Source organism: Lygodium microphyllum, chromosome 20 (assembly GCF_053477565.2).
Source record: "Lygodium microphyllum isolate KBCC chromosome 20, Lygodium_microphyllum_v1.1.10, whole genome shotgun sequence".
Lineage (NCBI taxonomy): Eukaryota > Viridiplantae > Streptophyta > Polypodiopsida > Schizaeales > Lygodiaceae > Lygodium > Lygodium microphyllum.
Window position 1 is genome coordinate 104,375,301 of NC_141154.1, and position 13,083 is coordinate 104,388,383.

Sequence of the window (13,083 nt, forward strand, 5' to 3'; positions counted from 1 at the left end):
ATTTTTAGCAAGCAAAGATTTTGTTTTAGATTGTAAATAACCTTGTTTCTTCCTTGTTTGGGCTTTGTTTCGGGTGACTTCAAAGTTATCTAGGGGGTTTTGAGGTGCACTAGACATGGACAAATCAAATTAATGGTAAGTGAGGGCATTTTTGTGGCTGTGTGCAACAATGTTTAAGTTTAGTAAGGCAAAAGAGGTGCAAGTAACAATGCCCACAGAAGACAATGTGCATGTTTGCACCAATTGAAATTCTAAAATATTAATTAATTTTTTTTCATGGGAGTAAAATATGGGTGTAATTTTTCTTGGGTATTGTAGTTGTGAATTTGACATTTTAAATAGATTTGGAAGACTAAGTTATTTTGGAAATTGATAATTCACATAGATTTTGAATGTGAAAGGTAGTTATTTTTGGAAACTTGACTTTGATTGGCTCGATAAAGTCTTTCATGAGCATCGTCAAGTAGAAAAGAAAGTAGCTGAATGTCCAGGGAGTTGAAACTAGGGGAGGTTTGAATGTCCAGAAAGTTGAAAATAAGGGAGGTGGGACGTACATTAGATAGTCTTAGACAAGTTCCCTCTTTTGAGAATTGTGCACAAGAGGTAGTGTAGTTGGTAGTTTATGCATATGGTTGTAGGCCTAGCAATGGAAGATATTGTAGAATCCATAAAGTGGAAGGCTTATTGCACTTAGTATTAATTGATGTACATATCATAGGTAGTTGTTTACTTGCAGATGGAATTCCAAAAACAACACAAATGTGATTGGCATATATATAAGCGTGTAAGAAATGAAAATAGTTGCAAGTAGGGAAATTAGGTTGCAACTCTTGTGGTACCCCATATCCAATTGATGCAAACAACAATATACCATAGGTCGTGGCACTCCTGTCACTTCCAAAATGAGTAGAGTTTTTAAGTGCATGCAAAACATTGTAAGGAATTTAATGGCAAGAGGGAGGAAGAAGCATTGCGCTTAATTGCGACAATCTTCAGGAGAATCCTTTAAGATGTTTGAGAAAAGGCAAGTACTTAAGCGGCTTGACATGTGCAAGCAACCTACATATCTTAGCATTGTGAGCCAGTGGTAGAACCTTTTTTATAAGGCATAAAAATCCTAGATGTGCCAAAGTAATCCAAAGTAGAAGTAGCCATTTGTTAAACACCTTATAATTTGTATAATGAATGTTATGGGAAAAGAAGCTAGACACATATATCATGAAATATATTGATGTTCATGCACTATGGAATAATCAAAATCTTGTAGTAATAACCACCACCATATGGAATAGTTACAATCTTGTAGCAATAACATCCAATTGGCAACCCTTCCCATCAATTATGGCTTATTAACAAGATACAAAAAAGCTTGATGAGCCACATGAAAAGTAACTTTGTCAAGAAAACCTGACAATTTTGCAATGCAAAAACCAACCCTAAGCCCCTCCTGCCTTGTAACCAAATAGTTCTTTTCTATAGGGCTTAATCTTCTACTTGCATAATAAATTAGTCTATCACCTATGAAATGCATCTTCAATTAAAGCAACACCCACTACAACATTATATGCGATTAGTAGATGGCACCATAGAGATTCTAATATTGAGGCCACCACAAGGATCTTCCCTAAATCTTCAAAAGCTTTCTCTTGCATCTCTCCATACAAAATGTACACCTTTCTTAGTTAGAGTGGTTAAAGAAGCAAGTATATCAACCAAATACATCAAATACTTGCAAATTAAATGGTTGGTAATATGCCTAAGAAGAACTTGTTTCACTAAAAATATCAATTTAAAGGTATCCAATGACATCCAAACATCCTTGCATCGTTGAAAATATAACCTTAGATCTTTAAGTGATTTGCCTTTGATCCAAGTAGACATAAAACTATCCCAAAAGACCTTCATGAAGGTAATCAAGCAACAATCAAAAGTTTGGTGGTTTTTTTCCTAAAATTCTACACATTAGGGGAGTTTTGAGGTGAATTTTTGGCCTTGTAAGGAATTGAGGAGAGAGAAGGTGTTGTTCAATTCATAAAATACATCACTAGGAAAAAAAATCACAATCTAGGGAAAAATTAGCCTTTGGTGGGTGAAAGCATGGTTTGAAGTTACAATACAATGACTAGTTTTTTTTATGCTCGGTTGGTGCTTCCATTAATTCTTAATTTGGATTTTGGAGAGAAATCCCTAGATCAGAAAAGCTAAAATTGTATAGAATTTTGAGCATTTTATCGGCCCAAATGATGTCAAGCCACGATGTATGTGTATGGTGTCATTATGATCGCATATGTATGGAGTTTAGTTGAGTCGACTCAAGTTTGAACTACTAAGAAACGTCCTATCTCAAAACAAATTTTGCAATCATCCAATTAATGGGGCATAGGGCTCTTTGCTGTGCCACTCAAACTCTCTTCATGGTGCTTTGCACCTAGTTTGCATGTTGCCATCACGACTCCATCAAGAAAGGGGCCCTGTTAAAACCACCCTAGTGAAGCCCCCAATGAAGATGTGCAACGAGGGGATGTAACCCCCTTGGAGCATCAACAAGACACCACGGTTCATGTTAGGGGAGGCGTGGACCCCAACCATTGGTGCAAGCAAGGATAGTTGCTCCATGGAGCAATATGAGCAAACGTCATGAGCAAATGTCAGTCCGGTTTAATGATGAAGACAAATCCTTGACGAAACTTAGAGCTAAGCTTCCACGGTACTACTTTGTTTGGGATTCACTTTGTTTGTTCTGTGTTTTTCCACATTTAGCTAGGACTTCATGCAGTCTGCCATACTAGCGCATACGGACGATCTCACTGTTTCAATTCTTAAGAGCTTGTTGCTAAGTTGTAACCCTTGTGTGGTTTAAACCCATAATGGGTCACTATGAAGGGAGAAAGGGCACTCCTAAGGGTGAAGAGTACCATGTTGCTTGGTGGTGACTCTTTTGTGTGGTGAATCTGTATGGTTTAGCACCAAGCGAGAGATCCCCATCTCAATGGCGAAGGGTCCTTATATCTCATGGTTGCGACCCTCGTATGTGGTGAGGGTGGGAATTGTGTTTGGGAGGTGAGAAAATCCTACAAATTAGAGGGTCAACCACTGCTGAAAATTACAATCTTGCTTGCCCTTCCTTTGTCTGTAGCCCTACATACGCACGGCAATCAAATTGTAGCTCTTCCCAATGTAGGCCAAGTTGGCCACGAGGCTAAGGAGATTAACTTTTGATTATATGCTTGAGATAGATAAAATTGTTGCTTTAGCCTACATCTGCATAGCTAATATTTATGTAGCAAGGCAAATGCAAGAGGATGCAGGAGAGATTGAAGTTGTGCAAGTTGCAAATAAGGCTTGGAAGAAGCCAATATGTTGTTGGTGGATTGATGTCAAAGGAAACAGTCAATCCTTTTTAATCTCCGACAAAGAGCATCCACAAAGCAAATACATTTACGAGAAGCTACAAGATCTTATAGGAAAGATGTCATGACAGGGTTATTCTTTGAGCTTGGGTTTGGTTTCACAAAACATATATGAGGACATGAAGAAGGATATGTTTTGTTTCACAAAACATATTTGAGGACATAAAGAAGGATATGTTTGGTTTCACAAAATATATCTGAGGACATGGAGAAGGATATGCTCTATGGGCACATTGAGAAGTTAGTAGACTTTCCAAAGCGATTTGCAACTTTGGTTTGCAAATTACCTATGCTTTGATCATCACATCGAAACGGTCATCTATAACTATTGCTATGAATGTTTGGTTTTAAGAATCTAAGGTTCTTTGCACACTTAATTGTATATAGTAGAAAGTAGAGTTGACCAGACTAATGGTCATCTTTACCAAATTTTGATAAAGAAATTGAACTACATTGCCACTGCCATTAATCCCACTGATGAGCAATAGCTAATAATAATGCCATGGAGGTGTCTAACATCATCCCAAACTTTATATACATTAAGTATTGTTTTACTTTCAAAAGAGAGCCATGGTATGTCTAACCTTGAGTATCGATTGACATCTCTCAGGGAAAAATAAAATGGAAGAGTACCCATAGCCGAGCAAATTTTGCTATACAACAGAGGAGGTGCACCATGAGTACGAGACCTAAGCTTGGAAGGGGTGCTTCCAAAGGACTTAGGTGAAGATGCCCTCCATGAAGACTAGTGGTTGACTGTCTTCAAGCACAAGCACCAAAAAGGTACAAAGATCTACCTAAGCCATGTCCACCCTCACTTGGCGAAAGATTTTAGGTTGCTTTTTCACAAGAAGATGTATCAAGAACCTCCATATTGTGGTGAGATCACAACCAAGTTTGCACGACGCTATGCTGATGGGACGGAAGACCCCACATGCCATAATGTGGCATGGGCCAAGTTTGGGGAAAGTGTGATTTAGATGTGTAGGAGTTAGCTAGGGGGGTTGGAAAAGAAGGTTGAGACATGGAGAAGGGAAAAAGGTCTCTCTTAGGTCTGTGTCCCTCTTGGAAAGAAGCCTCGATTCGCAAAATCTACAAGTGAGATTTATACAGAGCTAGGGCATGGGTATGTAGGGCCGGTTTGTGATTAGATTGTTGAATTGGAGCCATTGTTGGAGAGGATGCCTGGCAAGGCTAGGAGTATATTGAATAGGTTGTTTGAGCTAAAGGGTTTGATCTAGCAAAAGAAGGAGGCATTGCTTAGGTTTGAGGGGTCAAATGCAGTGGTTGAGCACATAAAGGATGACATTAAAGTGTATGAAGCATGCCTCCAAGAGCTCCGATAAACAAATTTTGTGTAATGATGCAAGGATAAAGGAGGTGGAGGCTAGAGCCAATAATGTTGCAACGTCTCGGGGTTAGTGAGAACATAAAACAACTAGGACAAGAGGTTGAGCTTGGGCAGGTATACTCAATGTACTGTCTTGTCCCTGGTACTGCCTCTTAATCTTGGGGGAGCACTTGACGGTTTTGGATACATTTGGTACTCTTGAAACCCTTTCCGTATCATCTGGTGCTCTGTAGAACTCTCTAGCTGATCTCCTTACTAAAAAGCTTATTGCGTTCCATACATTGCTCAGTCATGTGAAATGCAAATTCAGTAATAGGGATCATTCTTGCACCTTGCTTTTATCACGTTTCATATGTTTTCAATTTATATTTTTCCTCTTGTTGATATGATTTTTTTGCTTGGTTGGCCAAAAGGCCTATTGTATATACTTCATTTCATTAATTCAAACTTCTTCACAAAAAAAGAAGCCTACCTTAATTACTATACACGTTAAAAAAAAGAGGGTAGTCTGCCTTATATGGATCAATCGATTATAGAAGAATTTGATGTAGTAGAACGCCTAGAAAACAGTCAAAGGTAGAGGCATATGGGCCATGAAGGAGCAAACTAGACAGCTTCGGAGGAATTCATCTTCCACATCAAACACCATGATCCACATTTTTACTAGACTTTGGTGATTCACTAGATCAATCAAAATTTTGGGGCAGGAGAATCTTATAAGAGCATTGTCATATTATCATTTTTATTCGAAGGTGGACTAAATCCATTTGTATCATGGTTTACATATAATGTCTCTCTATGCAATGTGCCTCTCCATATCTTTGAAAACTTATAATAGTTTGTATCATAGTTTAGATAACTTCACATCAACATGGATTACACATGAGCTATTCTTTAGCAATGGCAAAATCTTTGACTCACTCAACCATTGCCATATTAACATGACTTGTCTCCACCCAATGCACATGATCATGAAATTTAGAAAGAAATTTCTTACTTTTGGAGCTTAGTTGGCCGTGTCATATGAAACACGGATTTAATTATATGGTTCTTTGTTTTCCATGGATTTTTTCATGCTTCATATGTTTTGGGTGAGATTGCTGGTTGATAATTTGTTTTCTTTTCATGTTGTTGTAGTTTGTTTTGTTGAGGTATGGCTATAACTAAGGCTATTGCAAGGAAGTAGAAGGTTGATCTTAGGAAAATTGTTGAGAAGATCCATGAGTGCTCTAAGCCATCCAAGCCACCAAAGAAGCATAGACAGAGATTTTCACAAGGTCTAAGATGTCTTAGGGAAATTAGGAAGGCAACGAAAGCTCTTAATAACGAAGTTGCAAAGTTGCCATTCGAGAGAGTGGTCAGGGAGATATGTGATAAACATAGTCTTGATAGCTTTAGGTGAACAATGAGTGCTCTTATTTGTATCTAGGATACTAGAGTGGACTTCTTGATTGAATTTTCCAAGATGCATACATCTTTGTTGCCCATGCACATAGAGTGACACTTATGGATCTTACGAAGATTGAGATATAGATTCTCCAAGGTTTTGGAGCTAGTTTCCCTCATAGATGAGAATATATATAATCTTCTTAATGTGTCACTGTACATGAAGAAGAAGGAGGACATAGGTTCTAATGTGGAGGATGTCACACATGAGAGAGATACAAGACAACATGAGCAAGAGGAAAAGGCTATAGAGGAATAAGCAGAGAAATGGAAGAAGCATAAGAGGAAGAAAGCAGAAGAAAAAGAAGCATAGTGACAAGGACCTCTAGAGGATGAGCTCTTTAATATGCTTGATATGGTTAACCCAACAGATTATAGTATATATTGCTTCTTGCTTGGTGACATAGGCAAGAGAAATTATATTATTTTTTTGGACTCAGAATGTGTGAAGATCCTTATTAAGGATAAGAGGAAAGAAGTAAATGACTCCATCCTTCTTGCTAGATTGAGGTATAATATATCTAAATTTTAATGTTCTTAAGAATGATATTTTTATATCAATAATTTCTTTTCCATATACTCACTATTTTTACTGCTTTTACTAGGTGTATGATGTATGAACTCCCTTTTGATATAGAGCAAAAGGTTGAGATTCTTGATCCTTCAATCTCCCATTACATGAGGCTAAGTGAGCTTGAAGCAAATGCATTTGACCATTGTCTCAATAGAATTGATTTTGATACATTGGAGCTTGTTATGATTCCATATCATAAGCAGCCATGATTGGACCAATAGTTCCCACTTTCTCAAAATAATTGTTAGACTTGCATTCTTCTATGATATCTCATGCACATGACCAACCATAATGGACCATACGACCAAGCCAAATTGGCCTCACTTTCTCAAAACCTTAGTTGCACCAACAAACCCTCGCCTACTAGCACACAAGTCCAACCACAGTTAGGATGGTTTCTAGTAGGTCCATTGGTGAAAAGGTCAACATAAAAGCTTATTTGGGGAGGTGAACCTACATTTGATTGACACATGGCTACTAGCACACAAGTCCAACCACAGTTAGGATGGTTTCTAGTAGGTCCATTGGTGAAAAGGTCAACATAAAAGATTATTTGGGGAGGTGAACCTACATTTGATTGACACATGGCTACCTTACCATGGTAGAGTGGTGCAACACTCATTCTCCCCATAGTTATCAAGGAAAGCATAGTTTACTATTGAACTACGAAAAGTGGCTTTGACACATCATAGAGTGCTCACCATGATTCTTGCACATATGACCATGGTTGGTCAAGTGCACTGCATATGAGTGTTTTTTGGTAATATGTAGCCATTCCACTTATTTATTTTTGGTAGGGATCTTACTCAAGGTTCAATAGGTAGCACTCGTTTTGGGTCAAACCCATGTATCGGCTAATGTACCCCTGAATCACTCAGTCTGATCAACTAAGGTTCCCTTTAAGGTCTCTCCTATTACAATTGTGACACATTTTTCTAGTGGTCCTTTTGACTAGATTGTGTGTTGATCGCCCCAACAACGTTAGCTGTGAATGCCATAAAGATCTCTAGAATATTCCACATCCCAATCATGTTAATCAAGTCCTTCAAGATCTTGTTATGCCCTAATGGAGTCCCTAGTACAGATGCAATTAGGTTGTAGCATAGTGTAATACATATGGGCTCATGGTTGCTAGTATTCTTGTTTATCCTCTTGTACTTATCAATGTCATATTGGAGAAGGGGAGTGCATGCACTACTTGCAATCATGATAGCTTACTTAGTTAGAACATGGGTAATAGGTACAACTTATGCAACATATACAAGGTGAACATGGTTGAAAGACACATCTTGATATAGTCCTTGAGTCATACTCTTCCATCACATTGTGCATGGCTAAAGGAAAAGTGGAAGGGAAACACATTTGTCTCAACAATGATGTCCTTGAATTTTGAACTATTGCTAGGTAGTCTATTGTCCTTGAATTTTGCAGTTTTACTTTTGAGCATGTTAGGGTCTTGTGATTGTACTAAATACAACTCATGAATGTCAATTTTGGTAAAGACACATTATCTTGATGGCTCTACCATGTTATGTAGCAAAGAAAGGCCATCTTGTACCTCCACTTCATTCATGAGATTGAAAGGTGATGCCTCATCATGATGTCAAATAATTTCAAGCAGCCCCTCCTCAAAAGTAATGCATATGCCCATGCACTTGTGTGGCCTTTGTGCCATTGTCTTATATCTCGTAAGTATCAAATTGTAACACAAGTTATAAGCCAATACATTTGTAGTAGAAAAGGTCTCAAGTTGTTGCTATGCCAAGGCATTGACACTCTCTTGTTGTCCAATATATTAGTGGATTCTCCAACCTTGACCTCCGTTAGTCATAATAGTTCTATGTGTAAAGCAATCTTAAAATGACTTATGAAGTTGTATGCCTCATGAAGTGCAATTTGTATAGGCAGTTGCAAAATGTGACTTGAAGAGGTATTGTGTGTCTTTCTCACGTATGGATCATGATTCTTGATCACGACCAATTGCATGTTGGAGTTTCTTGCTTAGCAATACAATATGACAATGGGCGCTTTGATTCATATCTTTGTTTCTCCTATTTTCCATCATATTCTCTAGTTTATGTATTTGATTTACTGAGTAGTAGTGCTAAAGTATGTGTTCTCATGTTCCTATGTCATTATCTCTGAGCTTCCTACTAGTTGCTTGATGAGGCATTAGGTATTTTCTGCACCGCTGTCTGATGCAATTTACTCTATTCCTATATGAGGCACTTTAGTCCTATTATGTATTCGGTGTAGATTTGGGGTTGAAACACTTTGGTGACCCTACCATGCTTTTGTGAACCTCTGCTGTGGAAGTTAATAGAAAAACACCTCTAGTTGATGCCTAAAATTTTAAGCACTATAAAAAATGACCTTGTTTTAGGGATGAAAATCTAATTTCCTATATACAGTTTGAAAGGTTTTCTGTGTGCCGGTCGTACTGTTCTTTTCCTGATCTTGCCATTGCTTCTCTATATTTTTGTGTTGAAATACCATAAAAAATGACAAAGGGTTGACCATGGAAATTCGAAGTTTCTGTATGAAGGAGTGATATATTTTCAAAAGCAAGATGATACAATCCTGCCTTGAGTGTGCTGCATTTCTGGTTAAATCTTGACCAAAAATGTTTGCTATATTTTCTTTCATTCCTTTCCTCTTCTTGTTATCCTTAGAAGCCTCTTTGCATTTTTTAGACTTTTCTTTCGACGTCTTTGCAACCTTTTTTCTCTCTCATCCTCCAAGTCACTCGAATTTGTATCTTCCAAATCAGAATTGGACATATCCTTGCTTGCCTTCTTCTTAGGCCTGCTTTTGCCAAGTCTCCTCTCAACTCTTTGGGTAACCTCAGCTAACACATCAATTGTAGCATTTGCTTGCAATTCCACATTGGCTATTGCACTGACAATAGTTTTATCCAACCCTTTGACAAAATAAGAGCTTTGTAGGTCCAAAGATGGCCTATTTGCAACATCTAATTTGTTCTAAAGATTTTTAAACTTTTGTGTGTAGTCCTGTACAAGCATTGATATCTGCTTCATCTATTTCAACTTCTTCAAAACATTTGTAGCAGTTTTATGCTTCCTAAATCTGCTAAGAAAAGCATATTTAAGTGCATCATATTTATTAAAATAAGTAGTATCATAAGTGTAGTATCATAAGTACTATACCAATCCATGGACTTTCCTTTGAAAGTTGCTGCAAATTGTTGCCTCTTAACTTGATCCCCATACATAGTATTAAAGCACTTGCAATCCACAGTGTCTCAAATCAAGCCACATGGCAATTTGGGTCTTCTCCCTTCCTACCAAAAAATTTTGAATCTCTTACCTTAAGAGTGAATAGTTGATTATGATTCATTGTGTACGAATGATGCTTAGGCTTCTTTAGTGGATGTAAGGGATTGAACTTCAAAGACTTTTGTATTGAAAGTCTTGTGTTCCATAGCAAGATTGTTCTCCCTAGTACTATATGTTGCAATCTTTCCAATGCCTGCTTAGGAGGAGTATCTTGATTTCCAGGTAGTAATATTGTCTCCTCATCATCTAGAAAACTTGGTATACTTGATGGAGTTGGAGGAGTTGTAGGAGATATAGTGGATGTTGCAGGGGATTGGTATAATGCTACGGTACCTTAGATATCCACATCTCCATAATTATTCTTATAGTTTGAAAATTGTTTTTCATCCAGTGTATTGAGTCCTCCCTTTGCTTCATTATCATTATTTATCCTCGTGCTGATGCTTAGAAGATAGACCATGAGGCTAAGGAGTGCTGGTACAATCCAATGGTGTAGAATGCAAGACTGAACCACTACTACAGACAATAGTGGTAAATCAAATTTCACCTAGGATAGCACAACAATGTGGATTTATAGGTTTCAAAAGGAAGGGATAGCTCCCTAAGAAATGGTGCAATGACTAGCCAAGGAAGTGGAGTAATGCCCAACGAAGGCAATAAGGGCCTTGCTACTACTGTGGCAGATAGGGACATATGTCAGGACCTAACTACGAACTATGGGTATGCCATAGGGCTGAAAGGGGAATGCAGATTGGAGAATATAAATAAATGCAACTAGTAGGACTACCCCATGGTGGATAGCAACCACTAGCACCTGCAACTATGGTCTTAGTCAAAATACTTGGAGAGGTTGTGGAGGGCCAAGCAATGGGCCAGTAGCTAGAGCAGAAAAACATGGAGGTTTTTTAGAAAGATGTGCTAGGTAAAGGTGTTTTAAACAACAATCAACATGGGTTTGAGTTGCACATAGGCTGTGATTTTCAAATTGTATAATTGTGGAAGATTGTCCAAAAGAGATAGAAATTTTAGCTATAACTAGAGCTAAAGCTAAGCACAAGATAGATTGGTAGGAGTAGGAGAAGGCTAGGGGAGTAGCCTCTAAAGAAATTTAGAAGTTGCAAAAGAAGAAAGAGTCCAAACAACTCAACTCTATAGAATTGCTGTATAAAGTATATGAGTGTCAATCCTAATAGACAAAAAAACAATAGCAATTGCCACTTAAAGAATTGCAAGATAGTGGCTAGCAACAAAGTTTAAATTAGGATGACTCTCAAGGTTCACATGAGTTATCTGTGACTTTAGCTAAATCCTCTTTGCACTTCACCTTGGAACAGATCCTTGATCTAATTCTAGGATTTAAGGAGAAACTTCTAGAGAATATTATGTTGAATTAAGAAAAGTTATGGCAATAACATGTGGAGGATTATAAGAATATTTTAGATTGTCAACTTGTGATTCCTACATAGGCAGAGGTGGTAGATTATAAAAGTTCCTACCATTCAAGTTGAGTACTTGGGTATGAAATTTGATGATGTATTATTAGATGGTGGCTCAAGAGTCAACATTATACTTGAAGAGTTATATCTTACACACAAATTACATGGACTTGTCCTAGCAGTGTTTCAAATTAAGATGGCTGATTAGTGGAGAATTCAACCTTTGGGGATCTTGACAAATCAACTCATTCAAGTTGCAAGGCTAAAGTTTAAGGTAAGATTTTTTGTTTTGCGTATGGAAGGATTAGGGGATTCATATAACATGTTGTTGGGAAGGCCTTGGTTTAGATTATCCAAATTAAAGAAGGACTAGGGTGCAGATATAGTGATTATTCCTCATGGTGGTAAGGAGGTCAAACTATCTATAGCCAATCAAGTAGTATTACAGCTTCAATATCATCCATTGGTTGCTCAGACAATAAATGTTGCACCTAAGATTGAAGATGATGAAGATAAGAGCTAACCCTACCACTATACCAATGTTTGAGGTGGATGTGGAGTGAACAATATCCAAGTACAAGGTATTTACAACAATATCACTACATGAAGCACCTATACTGCTGCAAGAAAATGGCTTACCACCACAACACATAGCAGGCTCACACTGATGCAGGAAAAGAGGGAATTGATATAAGAAAATGGTAACATGATGCAGTAGACCACTAAAATGGATGGAGAAATAGAAAGTGTCCTAAGGGAAGTCAAGGATTTAATGCAGAGACTTACAAAGATTAGGAAAATGCTTCATCGGAGATAGAGGAGGCTCTTGATAGAGTCAATTAGCAAGCTAGTATTGATGTTAAATTGAAGTATGAGCACACTATAAGTCAGAGTGTTGGAAGATGATGTTCATGAAGTGTATTTGGATGTTGATTCAAATTCTAAACCAATCAAGATGAGTATTTTTGTTGAGGAAGACTTCAGGAAGCAATTGCTTTAGTTATGCAAAGAATTCCAAGATATTTTTACATGAGACTATACTGATATGAAGGGATTTGATCCAAGGGTGTGTCAGCACATGATCAATTTGAAGGTAGATGCTAAACCTATAATGCAAAAAATAAAATAAAATTGTAAGAATCCAAATTATGTTAAATAGGTAAAGGAGGAGATTGATAAATTTCTTAGAGTTAACTTTATGAAGCCTATGAATGAAGTCACGTGGCTATCACCCATAGTGGTGGTACCAAAGAAGAATGGCAAGATAAGAGTTTGTGTAGACTATAGGAAATTGAATGCGACAACTATCACTGATCCATTCCCTCTTCTATTCATGGATTCTTTATTGGATGATGTAGCAGGTAATGAAATTTATAGCTTTTTGGATGGGTTTTTCGGATATAATCAGATTTGAATGCATCTAGATGACATGGATAAACACACTTTTATAACTGAATGGGGAGCGTTTTCAGTATTGTTATGAATTTTGGGTTAAAAAATGGACCACCAAAGTTTCAAAAAGTAGCATACAAAACATTTGATCCATATCTTACTACTTTTATGAGAGTTT